This window comes from Sinohyriopsis cumingii, chromosome 3, assembly GCF_028554795.1.
Source record: "Sinohyriopsis cumingii isolate HCF-2022 chromosome 3, ASM2855479v2, whole genome shotgun sequence".
Lineage (NCBI taxonomy): Eukaryota > Metazoa > Mollusca > Bivalvia > Unionida > Unionidae > Sinohyriopsis > Sinohyriopsis cumingii.
The window spans coordinates 17,834,151-17,854,625 of NC_142963.1; positions in this window are offsets into that span (position 1 = coordinate 17,834,151).

Here is a 20,475-nt window from a genome sequence, read left to right on the forward strand (position 1 = left end):
TTAACATAAAACGCACAGATTCAAAGATGGAAATAAAAATACGAATAAATTAGTTCAGTAACACAAAAAAAACCACAGGATAAATGATTCACAAATGATTCAATAATGGAAGGATGAATATAGTTCACTCAAATAGCAAACGATGTAAAAAATGTATTCGCTCAGGTAGCGAAATTATGTTGCTAAACATAAGAGTATATAACTAGAATAACCAGAAACTCTGTGTGAAACAGTCATAATGAAAATGCCTTCATCATTTTTGGTTTAGAAGCTTCAAACATCACGTGTTCTTAAACTAATCATTTTGAAATGGCATCATTGTTTCAGTAATCTCTAACCATTTATATCTGACACAAATGCAAGAAATCGATATATGCTAAAAAACACTCATCCATGATGGCTTCCTACACTTACATGAACTAGCAGGCTTTTGTATATTACCATATTGACCCGGAAATAATAAGATTACAAAGCAGTTGAGGTCGTTGAAAAATATAACCCATATTCATTTCACAGTGGGAGTCAGACCGACCAATCCAAACAATCTTCACAAAAATTTCAAATAAATCATATTTTAACACGCAATTTTCTTTAAAGAAAATTTACTTTTCTAAAGGAAATGAATAATGGTTATGATTTTGTATGGTTATTATTTTCTTTCATCCTCCTGTTTCAACCGATATAAAAATACGAAATACGTAGGAGGACGCTATGTAATTTAGGCACATGCATATACTAGATAGCTGCGGCATTGTGCACATGCGCAGAAACATATAAATATGTCTTCATTTGCTGGGTCAAATTTATATAAATTAAGCAAAAAGTACATTCATACTAAATTATGTCTCTCGATGTCTCTCGAGGTCATACAAATGTGGTTCTGTCAACTTTGATTCTCCTGTCCCAAATGTTCTTAATGGGATCGAAGTTTTCTGTTATAGTACATATTTCTCGGAGTGGGAGAAAGATCTGGGTTTGTCAAATAAACACTCTAACTGGCTTATGAATTAGGGAATTTGTTTTTCTCGAAAAATGGACTCATTTCCATTAGTACACACGTGAACAACATATCCATATATTTTATCATTTGAAAATGCAAAATTTCCCATCGGGTCATGTGATGCTATATAGGCGGCAAAAATGAGCACTTTTTGAACTAGGACACAGAAATTGAAATGGCATTACCATTGAGACCTGGAAATTATATTTTTGCTGACGAATTTTTGCTCGGCGTGGTTAAAGTCTACATTTTAACTTACTAAATTAACATTAGTGATAAAACCCAATGTGATGCCTTTTTGAATCGCACTTGATTTGTGGTCAAATATGGTTTTCTAGTTTACAAAATGTTTTAAAAGGTGTAATTTGCTACACTATATTAGATAGTAACTACCGCACAATTAAGTCGCAAATGATTATATGAGGTGAGCTCAGGAAAAGAGGCGTTGGGGGTGGATGGACTGAAGAGTAAGTTTAATTTACTAAGCTTTCATCAAGTAACAAGGTTCGTATATAATCAAAAGAAAATTTCTTTTCCTGAGTAAATACGATTTGTAGTTCGTCTTGTGGTACAAAAACAGTATATGTATATTGAAACAGGTGATTACTTTCAATAAAAAAGTAAACAATGACTACATTATTATATTACATGTTATGATTAGCTTATTTTACCTTACAAACTATGCTATAAATTATTTTCTTTAAAAGTTGCAAAGTTTGATTGTACCTTATCAGTAAATAGTAACGGAAAAGTCTTTTATGCGTATCAATGTTTTCTTTTTTGGCACACGATGAATGAGTCAAATTTACGATTTCCAATTCATGGAAGCAGAACGAAATATCAATTCTCCCATTGACATGTAGCCTTATTAAATAAATCAGTGATACCAGTATTTATGGTAAAATATGATTAAATCCTCTAATTCATAAGAATTGATTGTAAAAGCTATAAATGTTCACAAGACATTTATGAATATGAAGGTTATTCCGGCATGTCATAAGGGATCAATGGGAAGGCCCAATGTCAGCATTCCAGTTTAGATAACAGTATATCCATTTTTTGAGTTTATATTTTCGCTCATTTGTCTTTGCTCTTTTCAACTTTATGAATTTAATTTTCGGCTAGGAATTACTTTTATTGTTAAATATTAAATTCGTATGCAACTAGCATGTTTGCGACTTAGTAATTTAAAAACTGACATAATATTTGTATGCAATCAAAGCAAGGGAGGAAAATGTTGATGGAAATGTCCCAAAAGGAATCAAATTAGGTTAGAAAAATGAGCAACTGACCTTGGAAATTATTGGCCATTGAAGCGCTGTGAACCAAGAGGCTATGCAGTGTTAAATACATCGGACAGGCTGCAGGCATAATCAAACACTATTTGGAAATAAGTGTTGACAGAAAAAGATCACCTCCCTTTAGGTGCTTAATGAGAACAAGAGAATAATAGTTACGTTTTAAAATAGATGGACTATTTTGCACAAGAAATGCAGTTAAAACGATAGATTCAAATTATAGCTGTCTCTCTTAATGGTATGTATTATCTATCCACCAGTTTATTAATGGCAGCAGTTCATTTTCGTTATACTATAACAAACCATACTATTGAAACATTACTGAGCTAATAAAATGATGTAGTTATGGTAATGAACAATTAACGCAGTGCAAACATTGTCAGGTATGTACAATAAAAAGCGACGCAAGCAGGGAGATTAAAACGACGTTTTACATACTTGCAAGACTTCCTGATTACACATTTATATGGATATGAGAAAAAACTATAACAATCACCAGTGCCAGATTGTTGCACTGTAGTGTTGTCTAGGTATGTTTACAAAAGTACTGTGAAAATCAAATCTTTTGCCACCTTTATCTCCTATGATGCTGTCCAATCTGTTAATATAGCACGTTGTATATGCGCTTGCGACAGCCATAAACATTGTACCTAGCAAAGTCTACGTGAAACACATATTTAAATGGTAAAGATTCCAGTAAACACGACTATTCGCCCTAAAAGTTGATTTACGTTGTTTATTTACTTGAAAGATAGAAAACCGTTGCATTGTGGGCTTTCAAAAAAAAAAACAAACAAACACGCAAACAAGTAAAGTTCACGTGCTATGAAGTAGTCAACTGTAAAAAATTAGCGTTGCTATTTCTTCAATGAGCATGACTGATGGGAGAGTGATCGTTAACTTTCAATAGCTTTTCTAAAAGTATGATGAATGCTCATATGAAAACAGTTTTTATTGCAGTCTGGTAAATAGAGGTGATAATTTTGTTGCTTATTGTTTATGTGATAATTTTGTTACTTGTTGTTTACCAATGCCTGCCTATAAGAAAACCTATTTATAACATTTATGGTGCTGGACATGATACTGTCGTGATTGGATGTTTCTCTTACGCACTGACTCATTCTTAATCGTTAGTGTTGTTTCAACATCGTTTACTATTGTGTCTTAATAACTGTATGAAGACAGCTCTAGCTTTTCAGATTGAAGAAGAATAACCAGATTCTGCTCCACCAACAATCAGATAACATGTTTCTTTCTCCTTACGTTAATTTCAGTTATTTCATAAAGTGCTATTTACGCACTGTTCCAACATCTTTTTACCTTTTAAGAATTTCAGCTTTGGACATGTTAAATGCCAGTGAACGTTTTCCAAGGTGCATTCCAAGTTCAAACTCGTATGTCTTTGAGATCTCCTTTCTCTGATTGTATTTGGTCTTCTCTATCTTCCATTTACTTGGCAAGAAAATGTCTGACATATATCAACACGATTTCAAGATGAAAACAACATAAATTGCAAGATAACCTACAATGTACTTACTTCTTGCAACTACTTACATATAATTGTGTAAATACAAGGAGTGACTCCAGGACATAGATAATGTGTCAAGAATAGAACTATATAATTATTATTAAAAGCAATAATAATTATCACAGAATATACTGAAGACAGTACAAGCGAAATTGAAACAAGGAGACCAAAGAGCAGAATAAAGAGTGCTTTAAAATGTGATAAATAATGCATGTTTAAAACTTATTAGAGAAGACGTCAAAGGATACAAAGTAAATGGACAGATGTAAAGAGAACGTTAAGTGGCGAATTGTTTAATCTCGAGTCTTGATGAAAGCGCCTTGCTTTCGATTTACTCCCTGTAAATCTCTGACGAGATCTGTTTTCACTATTTCATCTTCTTCACAGTCAGAAAATTGAATGAATTTATACTCATTGGGTGCAAAATGCTATCTATAAATAGGACGAAAGTGTGTAAAACTTTGTAAAATCAAAGCCTATAATAAAAAAGAAACCATGAACGTTTTGATGAGAATTCAAAAGACGAAAAGAGACGACAACTACTAATTGAATTGTTAGCACACATGCATGCCAGTGATTTCCAATATGACACCAATGAACACCTCCAGCACCCTCTTCTCTACGATAAAGGCAAAAGAGTAAAATGTTACCAAAAGCAAAATCGTTCAGTAGCTCATAATATGACATTCAGACATATTAATATTAATTTGTACAGTTCAAGTCTCAAGTGCCGCTATCGAAAGCAGTACGTTTCATTAAAGATTTGTATGATTCGTAGATAAAAGCATTCAAATGACAACGTCAAGCAAACGATAACGATGGTTCGAGACTCTTCATCAATCCCGACAGTCTGAAGTCTCCTGTACGGATCGAATTTAGTACAAAAGCAGAATAAACACCGTACAAAATTACTGATACAGTTGAATAAAAACAACAATTCAATGACGTATTTTTACACGCCCTTCAGTAGAACGCTGATGCATTTGGAATGACCGAAATATAGCTTATTTTCCACACATTTTCAATATTGAAATTAATCAACACTTTGTACTAAAGCATTTGACTTGCGTTCGCTATGGCCACCTCGATGGTACGCTTGTAAAACAACGAGAACATTTTACACTGGTAATAAACTTTGCTCTTCAAACCTGTTTGATTTTCAAAACGAAATGTTTAAATATTGTCGATCTGGTGTTGACCTTTTACGCAATGCTGTGGGCAATGTTGACAATTATTTCTGGATTACGGAGGTAATGACACTTCGAAGGAAGCTTCTACCATCGCTAAAGCGTATGGATTACACTATGTATGACAGTTTTTGTTCCTGGGTAGTAAGTGTTATTTCGTAGTTGCTTATGCCTAAAACATAAACTATGTCTCTTATTCCATAAAAACTTTGTTGTGTGACCAGGACAGTGATATTTTGAAATTAGCCTATTTCCAATGATATAAAGGGCAAATGTGTCTTTTCGTTCACATAGTCTGAAGAAGAAAAAAACACACGAATCGAAATTAACATATATCTTTACTAAAGTAATACAAAAATGACCACGAAAGATTTAGAAGTGAGTAGTTTTTCGAGATTTACGATTATACTGTAAATCACTTTCACGAATCAGCCCCCAGCCATAGTTTCTCATCATGTTCTCGTTATGCTGTCCTTGGCAGCAGCGTTCAAAGTCCAGTATATCCTGGTGGAAACACTTGCCTTCCTCCTTTGAGTATGCTCCCATGTTCTCCTTGAATTTATTAAGATGAACATCAATGATATGGACTTGAGGGACATCCTGCAGCCCATTGTGGCGTGGTTCTTCACCAGAGTCTCAACCAGCTCCACATAGTTTCCAGCCTTGTCATTTCCCAGAAAGCCCCGAACTACTGCGACAAAGCTGTTGAAAGCCACTTTCTCCTTAATGGTGAGGTTCTTGGGGAATTCATTGTACTCGAGATTCCTCTTTATCTGTGGTCCGACGAAGACACTGGCTTTGACCATTGCCTCAGACAACTTAGGGAAGAAGTCTTGAAGGTACACGAAGGCTGCCAACTCCTTATCTAGTGCTATGACAAATTGTTCCATTAGGCTCATTTTGACATACAGTGGTGGCATCATCACCTTCCAAGGTCTACCAGTGGCTGCCACTTGACTTTGTTCCTCCCCACAGAGAACTCGGTCTGCTGCGGCCAGTCCGAGCTGTCCTAAAGGCAAATATAGCAGGGACACTTGATAAAACTGCCTTCTAGACCCATCAGAAATGCCACCATTTTGAAGTTTCCAATGACCTCCCAGCCGTACTCATCATGCTTTAAGGCGTCCAGCAAGGTCTTAATGTTATTGTTATCCTCTTTGAGGTGCACAGAGTAAGCGAGGGGAAGTGACGGGTACCTGTTCCCGTTATGGAACATCACGGAGGAACTGTCAATGAAGAGGCGCCGCTTATTCTGGTTGCAGACGATTTCGATTGCCTCGAACAGACTTGTCACACTGTGATAGGTTCAGAGCCCATCTTGACGGTTGAAGAAGCTGGAGAAATATTGGTGACGCTTCCTCTGATCTGAGATTTGAACACTTTCATCAACAAGTTCCACTGATTGAGCCGAGATTTCCAAAGCTCGGCATTGGACTTGGTGAGACCAAGGTCTCTGATCAAGTCGTCGAGGTCTTCATGGTTGGAGTAATATGGGTTTTTCTCCTCAGGCACACCTCTGAAATTTTCATCTGGATCTACATCGTCTTCCTCGTGCTCTGACTTGTTGCTCTCTTCTAAAGACGGTTGCTCTCTCTCTCTGGAGGAGTGGGTACCGGGAGCACAGGGTAGTGTAGCATCGGGGCGATGGATGAAGGAAGGTCCGGATACGTGATAGAAGGTGCATTCTTGCCAGTCCGACGCTTGGAAGGGTCCACCATACAGAAGTAGCAGTTGCGAAGGTGGTCATTGGGTTCCCACAAAATTCTTGGGATAGCGAACTTCATGGCTCTCTTCTCCCCTCTGTACCATTCTACGCCAATACATTTATTTTACCCATGACTAATGTGTAAGAGATTCTCACAACATTTTTCATATATGATATATTGTTTCAATAACATTGAAAATTGTGAAACATTCTAAAATTAAAATGTTTTACAATTTTAAACATTTTAACAAATTTTATAACATAAAATTCCGAGCAACATGTGCCCATCTTACCTTCCAGAGTTGTTTTAGCAGTGCTCGCAGGTGAAATTAGGTGCAAAAGGTTTGTCTTGATCCCGGACAGGCATGCCAAACTATGCATTTTAGGCCTCACACATCTTAGCAGATGCTTTCACGGAGTACATTTTGCAGGTATGGATCCACTTAGGCAGCTGGAACTAAACTAAACTGGTGGGCTTAGGGCCCCTGTATTTATATTGTTATTTATATTACTAGAAAGTTTTAGAAGTTACTCCAAGTTTATTCAGCACTGAATCTCTCTGGAATGTTCTGGAAAATAGGTAAATTTCAAAATATCACTCTTCTGGTCGCAAAAGCAATGTTTGTGGGGAATAATAGACATTTTCCATATTTTTAAGGAATAAGCAATTAGGAAAAAAAAACTTACTACCAGGGAACAAAGAAATTGTTACACGTAGTTATTCTATCGAAAGAAATTCAAACTTGAGGGCAAAATAGTAATTATGCCCTTCAATTCTACCTATCGATTAGTCGTCGATACCCCACCAAAGTTTTGCACTGACTCCATAATTTGTGTGAATGTGAAGATATCTCCATACAACATGCTATAAACGATGGAAAAAAGAAAATTGGAAGTTTTTCTTTGGATGGCTGTGATTTAGACTACCCACACAATGGTGACCGAATTCCAGGATATGTTTGACTGACCCCTCTCCATTTATTTCCTTCAACGAAACCTGTAAAATCCCTTCTCGATCTTCACCATTGAAAAGTTGTACGAATGAACATAACAACGTTGCCTGAGGCTACAAGGTCAACGGTATCTAATGATAGAAGTGTTGGAGGACGATTACTATCGACGTTTCAAAACCGATTTAGAATGATGTGCTGATAAGCACGACGTGATACACACCAAACCTTTAACTCAACAAGTCAGTTTCTGCTATTACCCAAAACGGAATACCTGGCCGATGCAAATCACTACTTCAAATAGTGGAACATTGATTAATCATGTGGAAACCGTTTGAGCTTCAATTGCGAAGAAGATACATATTTTGTTCAACCCCTGATGCAACTGTAAACGTCATCATTGCATTGTATGCGACAGTCAGTACACATTTAAAATAAATGATGCCTTGGAACTTCTAGGATGAAGACATACAAGATTGCAAACCACGTGTAAAATCAGCGTCACCTGAAGAGCAGACCTCTGCAACATGTATCACATGTTTTAGTGACTGAAAAGTTTATTTTTCACTCTTTACCAGTGGATACCGTTTGTAAAAAGCATTTTCTGGAACAGAAAAACATTCACATGAAGCAGTCATATAAACGCTTCCAGTGCCATGACAGTTTGTGCGTGTGTGTGTGTGTGTGTGTGCGCGCGCGTGCGTGCGTGCGTGTGTGTGTGTGCGTGCGTGCGTGCGTGTGCGTGCGTGCGTGTGTGCGTGTGTGTGTGACTACTAATGCCGGTACTGAGTTGAACCGATGTGTGTACTACCCATACATATACACGATTATTTAATGATCCATATAGAAAATAAAATTAAAATGGAGAGGCGCTATTGCCTGGCTGTCATTATGAAGGCTAGACATTTTCCTTTTACTAAATATGTACATCATTTTAAGCGCTTACGTTATATTTTCCTGTGTGTTGTTTCTATCCCCATTGTGTAGACACAAGTATTAACCAAATTATTAAAGCTATTGATGAGAAGATTTGTATGTGTACATACTCAAAACTACACTCGTGTTTGGTTCTGAAAGAGTTTAATATGGTGTAGAGATAAATCTAGTTTATCAGGCGCATACCTATTCATAAACCATATTAAACGAGCTTTTTCCCCCGACTTAAAACATAATACGAATGCGATTTTGTATTTATTACATGCCCACTTTTAACGCTTTCTAAATATTTTTTAACTCTAATATATAAATAAAATTGACAACGAACTGGGAGTTTTAAAAGTTCGATTAAAATATTTACACGTGGAAATCATACGAGGCACCTAATTATTTCGAATTTCGTTGTGATACGGAAATACGGATTGAAGAGTACATTAAACGCCAAGGCAAGCATTAAGTGTGTGTAATCAATACGATTATTATATATCACTGACCTGCAATGATCATAGAATAACGCAAAATCTGTATTAACAATGGCAAATAATAATAATAATAATAATAATAATAATAATAATGACACCATTAGTACTACTTCTTCCTCTACTATTAATACTGGTACTATTACTACTACTACTACTACTAATAATAATAATAATACCATAATCTAATTTCCTGACTTTTCTCGATATTTTTTTTCTGTATTTCTATGTCTATCATTCAGGGAATATTTAGATTTCAAGGGGTTATCCATACCAATTTCGTGTACAGTACAGAAACCTTCATCGTGACACATCTTATGTAGTCGGAAAAAACTCTGCATTTCTGTTTAGACCAAACAAATTACATTTAGAAAATAAATGAATATATTTAACTTCTTACCTGCTATAAGAGGCTCCAATGTCCATAAATCTCTTACAGCAAACAAATGAGAATAAAAATTATATTTTCATTAGACGGGACATATATCATTAACTGCTAACTACATAAGGCTCATGTCCATTTTGTACACTGTTCTGAAAACTAATTCTTGTGCAAAATAGTACCGGCATATCAAGAGCCTATGTTGTTTGTATTACTGATTTGTTCTACCAAACTGCATAGATCCATATTTTCCGGCCATTGCGACACATCAGGTCCGGTTCTATGAAGTTTGCGGTTGAATATGTTGTATTATATACCGAGAGAGAGAGAGAGAGAGAGAGAGAGAGAGACGTACCAAATATCGAAATTATAATAAAAATAAAAAATGTTGGTAAAAAGATAAAATTGTAATAGGAGTTATTTTTATTCTAACGACTTCGAGCAGCTTTGTAAGGTTTCCAGTTATTTTCTATCTTGTTCAATTTATTTGGATGAAATCCGCTGACGTTTTCTTTATCTCTTATCGACCGTATAAAATCGAGCAAAAAACTTTAACAGATGGGGCATTTTTCAGCAAATATGCACGCTTAAATAAAATGATTCACCAAAATTAATAAACAATTAACAAGTTACATGTCATTTATTTGCAGACCAAATAAAACATTAACACACTGATATTTAAATGTATTAATCTCTTTGAAAATAAATAATGGAACTTTCAAAAGAAATCTTTGGGATTAAGCCTGTGATCTTCGTTTAGTCCACAGAAATCGCACATCCATGTGCAAGGGATTTTATATTTAGATACAATGTGTTTGTTCCTAAAATATGCTTGAGAAACTTATAGTGATAACTTCACTGTCCTTTATCATGTGTACATTTAAATGATCTTTTGTTTATAAGTGAAAACAGGTTTTTTTAAAGCATGTCTTCCCACCCTTCATGCGATACTATTGCCGATTCATTATTCTCTATCTTGCATTTATGGAGAAGATATTATACATTCTTACCTTTCATGAGCTTGTCTATTAAATGTTCCTAATCACTTGCGTTAAGGTCTGGCTAGATTTTAAGAGAGGTTATATGGTCTTTTGAAATAGAGGAAACCAGTATGTAATTTTTAAAAAAAAAAAAACAGTATGTAATTTTTAAAAAAAACAAAACATTATGTAATTTTTAAAAAAACAAAACAGTATGTAATTTTAAAAAAAACAAAACAGTATGTAATTTTTAAAAGAACAAAACAGTATGTAATTTTTTTTAAAAAAAACACACAACCAGTATGTAATTTTTAAAAAAAACAAACCAGTATGTAATTTTTTTAAAAAAAACACACAACCAGTATGTAATTTAAAAAAAAAACAGTATGTAATTTAAAAAAGACAACTAAATAAAAACTGATGTATCTATTGAGTAAAGACTGCAAATATCACTATAGGATTAAATGATCATGGTTGGTTATTTTTCGATGTCTAAAGTTCAAATAATCACTCACAAAGTAAATAAAGTCCGAACATATTGACTACTGTCACAAATACGTTTATTGAGAAACTTCCTACTTTACATTTTAGGCAATGGCTACCGGTGGTTTCAACACATTTAGTCCATTTACAACATTCTTGTTCAATTTTAGTCAGTCCCATCTGCTACGTCAGATGACCATGACCTTACATAATAACAGCTGATACGGAATGAACAAGTGTGCTGGATTAAATTTCCAATCAAACCTTAAATCATATTGGATTTTATCAACAACAACATGGAAATATGAACAAGATAATGCTATCCCCTACTCACATAAAGGTAACAATTAAATAAATTGTATACAGAAATAACATGTTATATCATTATCAAAAGCGTTAATACTTGTTAAGACCCGTTCAGTGATCTAATGTCAAATGAAATGTAATTACTGTCACAGTTATGTTTATTCAGCAACTTCATACTTTACGTCTTGGGCAATGGCTACCCATGGTGTCAGCACATTTCTTTTCATATAAAAAACAACATTCTCTTTTTATTATAGTATGTTCTATACAGGAATAACATTTTATATCTTTTTCATCAGCGTTAATACTTAACAAGACCCTTTCAGGTATCTAATCTGAAATTACATGTGCAGTTGCTAAATGTAGAGTTGCTCACAATACCGGTCATATGCTTTGTTTGGTTGCATAGTTGAGTGCTGGAGTGCTTGAAGGGATTAATGACTATACATCCAAATTAATTTCAATTAGCAAACAATCATCTTTATGGATTATTATATATATTTTTCAGTGGTGTTAAGTCACATTGGTGGAGATGGTAGTTTTACAATTTAAAACTGTATTCAGTCTTTGAATAACGGTCTCATAAATACTTGCTTTTATTTTTGAGTAAGTGGTCATCTTCACCAAACCACCAACAACCACACACGTTTTTTCACATAAGCAAACAAAATTAAAATAAAAAAATTAAAAAATTACCATTGAAAACGCCAATACCCCATTTTGTATTTCGTTTAGTAGCCTCTGAGTATTGACTTTTTTCAATAGCTTTTAAGTCCTCAGTAATTTCTCGAATCTTAGTGTATATCCCTCAGCGGCATCAAAATTTACTGGCCCAGTTCCCACGCTATCATTGTTGTTATGTATAGCTAGGGTGACTGAGGTCAAGGGGTGTTGAGTGACGGAATTTATCAATCTCGGTTGTTCTGTTTCATTTTCAGCGTTTGTATCATCCCTCATATTATCGTCAAATCCATCTTTACCTGCTTCAATCGCTGCTATTTTTTCTTTTACCTCCTTGTCATCTAATTGTTCAAAAACTCCGCAGAAAATTGCAGTGAAAAATCACCGTAATCGGCCATTTTGCACGATTATGGAGCAGATGAACGCCAAATTGTTAACAATGCATTTCAATCAAAGAATATTAGAAAAGGTATAAAAAAAGAGTATGATTTATATTTATTTGCTGAATAAAAAATTTAAATGATGAAACAGTCGTTTCACACTGACATGTCTGCAATGTTTATTTATTTTGCAAACAGTACAAAAACCAAAAGAAGTCCCAGAATTTATCGATGTATAAAACAATTTCAGATCAATATCACGTGACCCCATAAGGCCATTCGTATTGCAGCAAATCCGTTTCATTTATAAAAATTGGAGTTATTGAAACATCTAATCAATTTTGTTTCTACCCAATCACGATATGATAACAATAGTCTTCTTTCTATACGTTTTAGTTGTTGCTCTACAGCAGTGGTATATTTTCCTTGTAACTGAAAAAGAAATCACCCAGATAAAATCTCGTTGCCACTGAGATTCTGCAACAGTACCTGCCACCACACACATGCGTTTGTACTTTTATTAGCGTGGTTATCTTGGTGATTTCATCTCGCCTTTGTCATTCCGTTTTGGTTATTTATTTCTTGTAGGTAGGTATGAGGAACTATCAAAGTTATTTTATAAATAATATGATGACGAAGTATAATTGCTCGACAAGCGCTCACCTTCTTCAAGTGAACAGCCCATTTCAAACCAATTAGTCAGTATTACTTGTACGGCTGTCAAACCATCGTTGAAAATGCTTTTAAGAGAGTATTTAAATTTCTGACAACCGTGCGTTCTTGGGGTAAGGCATTATGTTCACAAAGTGATCACGCCGTTGAATAATGTCGGAATCGATCATTCTCGTTTTCACCCAAACACCGCCACACCGACAAGTGAGTTCTAGCTGAATAACAGTCGAATTTTATTTTCTTCTTGGATAAGTCAATGTCGGTTCACGATACACGCGAGGGAATGAAACCAGAGTGGATTCGTGGCGAACGCAACTTGTACGTTGAAGATATAGCCTCTGAGTATTGATATGCCTTAGTGTGTATTTCTGTTTTTGGACGTTTTCGCGTGACAGTGCAATAATTCCAAGCTGGTTTACATCTGACTTTGGTACATTACTGTAGTCTTAATTGTTAATGTCTACTTGACTCTTAACAAGATTATGTTTCAGTGTATAGCGAGGTTCGTTAACGTTACTCCGACGCAAATATTAATCAATGCTAGCATCCGCAGTCGGCCAGTGGAACACCCCGTCGGCAAATTTCACAAACTGATTCGATAATCCAGCACTTATTTGTTAAAAAAAAACAAAACATAAACCCCAAAGAGATTTAAGTTCCCGTCCGGATGGATGTTGAATTCTTCAAAATGAATTTCATTTTTAGCTAATAATTGTATTGATGTCATATAAGACATATTTTGGAAGACTGGTGTAGAGTCCGTTAAGTAGTGTTACTCGTTTACCAGACACATTGTTCATCAGTGTTGTCAACAGACTTCATCTACGTAATAACCGGATCCAACAAATAAATATGATCCTGGCTCGAGAAACTTTAAGATGTGAGTTTTAGGTTTATCAGAGCCATCCACGTCAATACCAACAATGCGAACATTTATTATCATCCGCTAAGTTTTCTCTCTCTCTCTCTCTCTCTCTGTGGATGGTTAGCAGTCCTAGGTAGTTTGTAAATCAAGTTTCTTCAGAGAGTAGTTGTGCTAGCACCTGAGTAACCTCTGCGTTTAAGTAGTCTTTGATAAATGGAAACGACACACTAGAATATCGAATTAGCCCGATTTCGTTTGATTTAGACCAGATTGTGGGCCAACTGCACCTCGCTGTTTCAAAACGATATTTTGAATGTCCACGCTAAACTTTTCAAGTTGTCCAGTTTCATCTTGGAAAATAGCAAGGTGACCCTGGTCGACAACTACATCAAGGCTGGTAAACTCGGTCAGATCTGCTTTGGTAGCAAACCTGCTCATATTCACATCTCCACTTCGTAGAGTTGAGTAGTACATATTTTAAAAGCCATTTCATACCTACTAAGCGTATTTTCGACGAGTAAGATGAAATCAATAAGCGCATGTGGTGTTCTGAATGGTCAGGTGCACGCAACTCGTGAACAAAAATATACCCTCATGTCGGCCCGTCCAGCCTAGTATGCAACGCCAGAGTCAAATAAAACAGGTTATCAAAGCGATTACCTCACGAATGGTTAACAGCGAGACCTTTTGCGATTCGTACTGTCTAGTCAAATGCCTCTGGCTGTGGGGATTTCGCGAGTCGTTCCGGTAGTCGAAGAGATTTCCTTTTTTATTCGTTTGCTAGTCGAAATCCTCTGACTACCGCTAACGCATCTGCTTTGGCAATCGCACGAGCCGCATATGCTAGCGACTCTGGAATGACTGCAATGAATGGAAGCAGTGCACAGGCATTTGCAGCTGTGTCACAGCTGACTTGGATAAATGTAATGTTTACTTGTTGGGCTCCATTAAGCTGATAAAGCTGTGCTTGGGTCAGCTACACGAAGACAATTGCAATGTTAACGTTTTCAGAGAAAGTATCAGTGTGATCTCGCAATCGTATCGTACTGTATTCCTTTTCTTCGCAAGTTCTTGTGGTCAAAGTCCAATCCTAACTTCGTGTTAGGACATTATTTTTTAAACACGTGAAAGGTTTAGTTGCCATTTAACAAAAAAGCGACTTCCTTTAACGCTGTGCATTAATGTTTCAATAACCCTCATTCGGCGACCTACGCCGTCCTGAAACAAAATCGGATCAGAGAGAATCACAGTAGTGCATCTTTAAGTGGAAAAACCGGGTAAATAGGCGAATGACTATCACGTGCATGAAAGTCCAATAACTGCACCAGATTGATTAACAATGTCCATGTTTTCCCATGGAAAGGAATAAACTGCGCACAAATGAATGAATCCGTACGAGAAAATCTGCAGACGCATGTGAATGTTTTGTTGCTATGCTAGTCCATCATTGCAGCTTGTGATATATATATATATATATATATATATATATATATATATATATATATATATATATATATATATATATATATATCCGCCACGCACACGAGCTGACTCTTGAAATGCTATGAATGCATATTTTGGTGCGTTCAAAAAGGCTATGAATGCATATTTTGGTGCGTTCATCCATTGTTGGATAGGGATGTGAAGTATAATATAATGAACGCTTGGTTATGTCGAATATGTAATGAGCTTTTGAAATGATAGTCATGGTGTTACGTATATTTGATTTAATTCATATTTATTTTAATTTAATTGTTTGTCAGTTTTAAATTTTGTATTCTACTATATGCTATTATATTATACATTTATTCACTGGAGATGATATTTTTCCAGAAAATCAGATGACCTGAATCATTCTTTCGTAAACACCAGGTGTTGACATAGATCCTGCCCTTGATTCAAAATCAGTAGCAACCACGTAAATAAGTTCTATTTTTATTTTAAAATGATTGTTGCTGTCGAGGTCATGATTTAAGATGTAAACAATTTTTTTTTTTTAATTTTTATTCTCGGAGTAAAATCATTGGTCTAATCAAGGCCATATTCTGTGTACATATTGTTTTTATATGTGTATTTTGCGATTCCCGTCTTTCCATTACTGCGCGTTTGTTAGTTTTAATAGAGCGGTCATGGAGTAATTGACAACATATCACCTGATTTCACAGTTTGGTAAAACCCAAACGGCATTTAACCCTGAGCAGTTTTGCTTGCTATTTCAGTTGTTGAGGTAATACTGACAATGCCTGGCGAAATGTGGTATTCATACCCTTTTGGTCGTGTACGTAAGATTTCAATGCGGACTCGTTGATGATTTCTTGTGCATTGTTCGCACAAATGGACCCCACGACAGTTTGCAACCGGTGCACGAGTTTATTTACCTGTTGTTGGTCACGCAGTCCAGCATGACCTGCTCTGCAGATCGTTTTTATTTGTAAACATTTTCACGTTCTGATTTCTTGTTTCATATGTTTTCTTGCCTCCTCTACTTTTGTTTAAATATAATGACATGAATATTTACCTTCTTCAACGTTTTCTTTGTTAAATGCATCAGTCATACTTTTACACGATGACCATACCGGACAGCGGTATTGTTTTGTTCAAATAATCTCTCTGAATATCCACTTGTGTCATATTGTGTTCATTGTAATCACTTGGGACCAGATGGTTGGTATGTTATAAATAGCATCTGGCGACCTTTTTGGTAAATAATTGCTGCAATAATTCCATCATTGACTTGTATGCTTTGGCATTCTTTGCGGTTGCCTTCGTAGCTTTCTTAATATATTCAACACGTTTGGCAGCCTTAACAATCGAACCTGATCCCTCTTCTGTTCCCGTCATCTCTGTGATGGTTTTCTCGAATTTCATCACCTGTTCCGCAGTTTGCACGGTCTTAGACGCAGTCTCTTTTGTTGATTCAATCAGCAGTGCAAATATTAGTTTTGAAGCCCCTTCTCACCATTGCATTATGTCTTTTACACGTCTGCATGTCTCCACACACACTCGTAGAAGTTTTATTTGATCGGGCGTAACTTTGCGGCGTCGTTGAGCAGCCTTTGCTATAGTACCGTTGACGAAATGCGTTACCGTATGTGCTTATCATGATTGTTAAAAAAAATTGTCCCAAACCGGTTCGATATTCTCACTTCGACCCGTCTGCAGATACAGTGGCGCTGTTGAAGTCAGTAGTTTGGAATTATATGGGTCTTTTTCCCGTACGAACATTATCCGAAACTCATCCCTGGAGTAGTCGGTAGTACACCAGAACCAATAAATGTTTCCAAGCTCATGAGTATCTATGCTACAAAATATTATCAATATGTTGCGTTTCTCCCTGAGCACTTTAAACACATGTGCGTATCATTCTATTACATATATGTGTTTTCGCTGTTATTTATATTTAATTGTTTGTCTGTTAGTTGTCATTTTTATAGTTATTTACATGCTACCGTAATGTAACATGGTATATTATATGCTGACTTTTTTCTCCGTTAACTTTACATTGGCAGAATCGTGCAAAATATTACCCGATACTGAACTCACGTGCAAATACACCTATTGCATTCACGTGCGTAAAGGAACTACTTTATATTATAAACAAACAATGGACGCAGACGCCAGACCTTTTGATTTGTAAACAAATCATGTACACTCGCGTAGTAGGCGTTTTACGTTGTGGTTGTTTAAATTTGTTTCTGAATGAACTAAAGCAGATGCTTCATGAACTGCCACATACCAGCTGTTTTGGCACGTTTTGATACAATGTTTCGGATTTAGGCTAGCTATACAACAGACGCAAGAAAGGATCCTTACAAATAACATACTAGTGACAAGGCATATACTGTCTTCTTTAGCTGGCGATAAGAATGGCAAAATAATATACTTACAGTTTTACATCCTGAATTTCCTCAAAATATACTCTTTTATTTCTGCAAATCCGAATTACATGAGCCATGTTATATGTCCTCAGTCTTGATTACACATTTCTCAATTGTAATGTAATTTCGAATATAAGTACAATTACACCCGCCTTACTGCACTCAAAATGAAATAACCATTAAATTCCATAGCGTATTTTTTGATAATTGCAATTGAAAGACTTCATACTTTTTCCCACATTATGATTTCAAACATTCAATGACAGAAACAGAAACACATTTGCAGATGTCAATACACTTCTCCCTCGCTTCTTCAATCCGATGTATTTCATGTGGAATTTTGGCACATATAAATCCAGTCCATAATCACGAAATTTCGTAGAATCGATACAAATACCAAAATCTATTCATTCCAGATCAAATGGAACAGTTCTTGCAATGCGCATTCATTCACAATATGATTCCAAATTTCAATTTTAACCAGCCACGACATTTTCTTTCGAAACTTATGTCGACCGCTCGACTAAGTTCAAATTTATCTGGGCGGAGTTATCTGCGCAGTATAATTTTGTTTTTGTGTAATGATGAATCAGCGCTGGTGTATTTAGTTTGGAATATGGCATACGTTCATTTACACTGTTTCTCGTAGTGTATTTTATTAATATAATTAAGCCTTAGGTAGAATACAAAAAAAATGAGCATATAATACAAAGGTTACTGCATTTGTATGGGAAAATGTGAACTCGTTTTGTCCGATGGATATAATGGATTTGACATTGTCCAGAATTGATTTTTTTATGTTTTTAATTTTTGTTTTCTTTATATGCTATGCTGCATATTTAAACATTGTATCTTGTTGCTGAAACAGTTCCAAACTCAGTGACAGTTTTGGTAAACAATTTTTTAAAATCTTTCTCAGAGTAAAAATCATTGCGTCAAGGTCATTCTTGGACTTCGCGTAATAAACTTCTACTTCTTCCAGAACGATGAACCTTTGACCCCCATCAGGAAATTTGTTTTGCGTCTTAGTTAGACTTATGATTGATGTTTTGATCAAGGATTGTGAGTCGATCTCTAAGATCTAACACATTAAGTTGTATTATGTTTTGACCAGTTTTGGCTATATTTTTATCTTTTACAATTTATTTGAATTAAAGTGGTTCTTTTGCATGGAAATATAAAGGTGCTCTAAATTAATTCTTGAACAAAAACATTCACTGGAACGTATACAGAATTCAAAACTGGAATAATATGTTCTGTGATTTAACAAGAGACTATTGACACATCAATACTTCGCTGACTCCAGCAGACATCATCACCATCTATCTTGAATTTCATCGGGATTTGAACTCAGATTCACTGAGAACTTTTCATTGATAGGACATGTACTTTATAATTATTGGATTATTGTTTGATTTAATTCTTAAAACCGTACGTTCTTTTTTCTCATTTTTCACTTTGTAGTCTAAGGAAAAAAATTATTTGTTAAATTTTACAAAGCTTCCTGTCTTTACTCTTTACTCTTTTCTGACACTTATTTTAAGAGCATAGAATCGTAACATTGTGTTGATCTCAGGAAAATATTCTCACGGGATTGTCTTTCTGTTCAACCATACACCATCGTACGATCAAGGTCTTAAATAGCTGGGATCTTGAAACATAAATCTTGACGATGACTGAAGCACCTCCTTAAAATCTTTGACTCCATCATAATATAGTTGATCGTCGGCAATCACATAGAATCGATCCTATGAAAAAAGTCACATGATAAGCTTCAACAACAACTGGGTATTCCCTGATCGGACTGGACCAATGAGTAATGCGCGAAATGTGTTTGGCACCAAGTGACAATGCTTGGTTGTCTGGGCATTGCCTGTGAAGAGAAGTCAGCGAGAGAGAAATCTAAAATATTTCTCTTTCGTGGTGCCTTGTTAGATTTGAATTGTTTATAACAATTTACATCTTCATAGTGTGTGCGATGTCGTACAGAAACTTGCACCGCAAATCCAACGCTCGTTCGAAGACGTAGTGATAGAGCTGGGATTACAGAAACTCGTGATCGATGTGATGCAAGAAATTCACATTCCTGAGAACCTCCTGTTCTATTGGAGTAACGCGCATACGAAGTTCTGAGGAACAACGTGGAATAAATATTATGGTGAAAACATATCACTTGATATAATTACTGTAGGCTTGGTGCACGGCTGGATATACTTATTGCTTCTAACAACCAACAAAAGCCTTGAGAAGAACTTTAAAGCGCGTCTATACTGTATGTTACCGACATAATCTTGCTTATAAAACATCAAACGATAACCGTGCACTTCAACGTGTTGATAGAGATCTTATCCGTTACTTGAACGCGATCGCGCGAAGCTCTGCTTTCTCGCCTATACCGAGAGAAGTAAATGGCAGACAGATCATCAAAGAATCTACAAATACGTAGATTGCTTGTGGTGGGCATTAGGTGTTTGACAAAGTTCATTGTTTGGAGGTAAAATTTATTGATATAATACACAATGAAATTCGAATAAGAAAGGTGCAATTTCTTAGCGGATTTTGGAATATCCGACAGTCCTCACGGTTATTGGAAATGCAAAGCTGCTATTCAAAAGTTAGCAAATGCGGCAAAGGTCACCCAATGGTTTACTCGAGTATGGTTAGCCAAAGGAGCGCTGTGGCAAATTTACCTATCGGTGCTAAATAAGATTTTTTCCATGGATGGTTTGATGTGGAAGTAACCAACGAATTTCATCAGGTTGTTT